The sequence below is a fragment of the Palaemon carinicauda genome, chromosome 11, assembly GCF_036898095.1.
Source record: "Palaemon carinicauda isolate YSFRI2023 chromosome 11, ASM3689809v2, whole genome shotgun sequence".
NCBI lineage: Eukaryota > Metazoa > Arthropoda > Malacostraca > Decapoda > Palaemonidae > Palaemon > Palaemon carinicauda.
The window spans coordinates 150,413,551-150,418,282 of record NC_090735.1 but is presented as its reverse complement, the minus strand read 5'-3'; the positions used below and the strand labels follow the sequence as shown (position 1 = coordinate 150,418,282).

The window sequence follows — 4,732 nt, the reverse complement described above, 5'->3', positions numbered from 1 at the left end:
GCTTTGAATTGTTAGTAATTTGTATCAACTGATTTCTGAAAGTTTCATTCATTCCTCTTAGGAAAAAGTACTGCAAAACATCATCTATATCCATTTTCAAAGTCTTAACAGCTTCTTGTAATTTTCTAATATTACTAATATACTGAAAGGGTTCTGAATCATAACCTAACTTCAGCTCTTGAAGTTGTTTCATCACATTAAACTTTTGAGTTGGAACCGAGGCAAAAGCTTTTTTTAAGAGTTCCTTTGCATGGGAATAACCTTGTTTGTCTGCTTCTAAAGAGTGTATCAAAAGTAAAGCCTTGCCAGAAACCTGCTGTTTAAGTAACAACAACCTATCATAATCTGTGTAAGAAAACTTTCTAGTAGTTTCCTCAAACTGCTGTAAGAATAATTCCAAACTTTCATCATCAGAACTCTTAAATTTAGGCAAAGGTGCTACTGGACTTTTAAGACGACTAAGAGGAGTTTCATTCAGATTTTCACTTGTGCTTCCATTAACATTAACCTCTAAGAGCAGCAACATTTCAGAAATTTTATCTTTATATTCCTGACAAGAGCTAAATTCAATTTCCATTTCATTTTCATCTTCGCTCTCTGACCACTTCAAAGATATGACTTTACTATCAAACCCTTTAAGTTCTTCCTTAAAATTCTTAAGTTTTTCAACAAGATTTAACTTTTGTGAGCTATTATACTGCGAAAATTTATGCCTTTCATTAAATTGTCTAGTGACTTGAGAGCGGATGTACTTCCGACTCATAACAAGAAGCCTAATGTCTGTCATGATTATAGAAAAATTTAATTCTAAACGTCAATGCAGCCTAACAAAAGAAAAAATTTAAGATAATTATAGTATTCGGTATACTGATCAATAATAACAACAATAATCCTAATAAAAACCACCACTCCTACAATGCTACCCAAGTGCCACCAGTATTGAGACAGCCTTCGTGCCCCACGTTGGGCGCCCTTTCAAAAACTTACAGAATATAAATTTATAACAAGAGCAGCGAGAGCAGAGTAACAATAACTTTAATGTCAATATTGGATAAAGAAACTTTAAAATTAAAAATATTAGATTCTTTATTTATATTGAATAAATATTAAATATGGCAAAGCAATGGAACTCTGATGGCTGAAGTGGAATCCTCAATCACTAGTGACTGCCTGTGGTAGAACCCACTCAACTCTTGCCTGTTTTTGAAAACTATGGATTCTGCAAACCACGAACAAATTTCCATCAAAAACCTAATGTAAAATTTATCTAAATTCCCTTTATAAACAATAATGAATAATATACAATATATCAACATCAAGTACAAATATACCAATACAACATTACATACAACTGAACTAGGTACCTAATAAATTTGCCAAGACCAGGAAGATAACTGAAGCCGATGATACTAGGCTACCTTCCAGCAAGCACAAGTAACCTAACCTAGTAACAAATGAAAAAATTAGGCTCACTAAAATCCTAAGTTAAGTGATATTAAATTACATATGAAAAAACAAACTCAGGAAAATAGAATCTGACACAGTATATCGATTTAAGCAAATTTGAACACCCACTAGGCTATTCTATGCACAAAACAATGATTTGAAATTAAGCTAGAAATAACACTAGTAATTTTATAATGAGCTTAAAATCCATAGAAAATTTATAATTAGGGTTGAAGACTTGAATAATTAATATTCATTTCAAATATTATAACCCCCTAACCAAAGTTGAACCATATGCCACAAAATCATAGGAAACTTACGGGGTTGGTAGGCCTTATCCTTAAAATCCCAATGCAAATTGAAGAGCAGCAGAAGATCCCATTGTTGAGAACTATGTATTCAGACATCTTGATATTGCACTCTTCATGGTAGCACTCGTGGTAAGCAATTGCAGGAGAGATGACTTTAAATTGAAGTGCTACTCCATCTTCATAGCACTTCTACACTCAAAGAAAATATTATCCAATATGCAATATGTCCAATGTGGCCAATATATCACCCATCTGCCTCCTCACACTTCCCTCATTACCAGTAGGTGAAAATTTTTTTTCCCAAGGATGATGGAATCAGGAACTGCAAATATTAAAATACAGCCAGCAGAGCCATCTATGGACTGAGCATATTATCCTTGAAACTCCCAGTATTTCTTTTTGATTTTGCTTTGTATGGCAAAAGGGGGGTTTCTAGGATGAAACAAATATGAACATAAATAAATATACATATACACAATTTTATAAATTTTCTACAGAATTAGTATATAAAATAATTCTTCAACATATATATATATATATATATATATATATATATACATATATATATATATATATATATATATATATATTGCATATATATATATATAAACATATATATATATATATATATATATATATATATATATATATATATATATATATATATATATATATATATATATATATACATATATATATATAAATATATATATAATATATATATATATATATATATATATATATATATATATATATATATATATATATATATATATATATATATATATATATATATGTTTGTGTGTGTGTCTGTGTGTATGTGTTTGTATATGTGCTTGTGATTATATCTAAGTTAATGTTTATTGAAGTATGTTGGATTATATGTGAGGATTTCAAATTTAATATATCTATAATTTATTGCCAATAAAATTTTCACAAGATATTTTACTTTATATATTGAACTCTGTTAAGATCTAACTGTACAAAAAGGCTGCAACTGGATAAACAGAATGATTCAGTGTGAGTTCACCTACTTAATATAACACTCACAAAATAATGAAGTACTAATAAATATCAAGACATTTTCCTTCGAATAAAGAAATCGTATCAAGTGGAGATTAGTATTTATGTTTTTGTTAAATTTGATAAAGAAAATTATGAAAAGAAACTGTATTATTACTGATATTATTATCGTTAACTTTTATTTCCCATTTCATCATTTACCCAAAATAGTTGAGCTTTTGGTTAAAGATTTTGGGTAAAGAGTATTTTTTACCCGCACTTTGAAGAACTTTTGTAATTCAATGAAATTGAGATTTTTGCCCGTTTGTATGTTATTTTTTCAACCACATGTCTCTAGTTAGGCCCGGCCATAAGGAAATGTGTCCTCATTTTCTTTGCAATAAAACTTTGAAGTCATACATGATCTGAATAGAATGAGAAGATTTTTTTTCCTAGCAAGAAAAAAAAGTTATATATATATATATATATATATATATATATATATATATATATATATATATATATATATATATAATTTTTCTTGTTTCGCAAATTTATGCATTTTATGTTATTGTTTATGATAGTTGACTGGGGCAAACGGCAACGAACTTCACTCCTATTCGATATAACAGCAGATATAGGGAACCTATCGTAAGATAATTCCGAAAAGCTTTTGACTTTATATTTATCATTTTAATTCATAAATAATTTATTCTAAGTTTTCTTTGTTCTATTGATAGCAAGTAGTATTACTAGCAATACATCTGACATGTCATTGCACTCCCATATTCTTGTCTAATTATAGGTTTGTATGTATGTGTGTGTATGGATACTAATATGTTTCTCTAAATATGAGTTTTCTTTAATACTTTTTGAATTGACAAATTAAAGTTTAAACCCTATTTAAAATGTTGACAGAATATGTAAACAGACTAGAAAACCAAATTAACCAAAAAAAAAATAAATAAATAAATAAATAAAAACTAATATCAAACAGCAAATTGACAAATTATTGAAACCAAGATTTGAGAGATGAACTTTGTATTGTTTGTTATAGCCTGGGAAATTACATTTAAATTCTTTGTTGATATTCATACTATTCTTTATTTTTTTAAGGAAATTTTTTAAATGATAGTTAACCTGACTCTGGAGAGTAAGAGCAATATAGATAGTTTAATGTGGTGGGTATACCTTTTTCTAGTGATATTAAGAATTATACAATTACACTGATTAACTTGATAGCCCGTGTTTGAAAATGTTCTCAGAATATTATTTGATTGGTTCCTGATAACAATTTGAAAAGTAATATATCTGATTAAGAAAATAAATAAAAAGGAAGTAAATAGAATTTGGCATTTAAAGAAACATTAATTTTCAGTAAGTCAAAATATCAACAAGAATTAAAATTGAATTCAAATCTAATTTTGCCATCTGTGATTTTTTTTTTTCAAATTACTTGTTTAAATATAAGAGAAAAAAATACAATACATAAATGCTCTCTAATAGGAAAGAACAATTAAAAAAATTCCCTTAGAGGATTATACAATTTTAAAGTAAATATGATTGAATATATCTCGTAGTTTTCAATAAATTCGATATTTATTTTGTTTTCCTAACAGACATTAAGAACTGATTTTTCACCAGAGCTTATTATGCATGAATCCGTATTTTTTTTACTTATTCATATTAATCATATCCGGAAAAGATAAAAAAAGACACTTATTAAATTTTTACCAATATATATCCTCTTCATATTAATCAAATTAATCAGAAAATTTAACTATTATCGCACTCTCACTTACATTATAACTACTTATCGAAAACTTATCATCCACCCGGGGAAAAATAAATATTGAAGGTAATTCAAGATTCCTGATGTTCAGTACTTTACTGAAAAACTTAGAAATTACAAATACTTTTTGCATGTCTTTAGTACTAAAGCTTTGCAATACATGTAGGTTTGAAGTCAAAGA

The 4,732-nt window shown here is 27.6% G+C and overlaps 1 long non-coding RNA gene across 1 annotated transcript; it reads right to left on the bottom strand.

Annotated features, from left to right (window-relative positions):
• Window positions 1-1,068: 1,068 nt before the first annotated feature.
• Window positions 1,069-2,011, bottom strand: LOC137649841 (uncharacterized). Its single transcript, XR_011045874.1, has 2 exons — window positions 1,767-2,011; window positions 1,069-1,219 (listed from the first exon to the last, which is right to left on the bottom strand). It is a non-coding gene; the product is annotated as an uncharacterized lncRNA (long non-coding RNA).
• Between the last annotated feature and the right edge of the window lie 2,721 nt (window positions 2,012-4,732).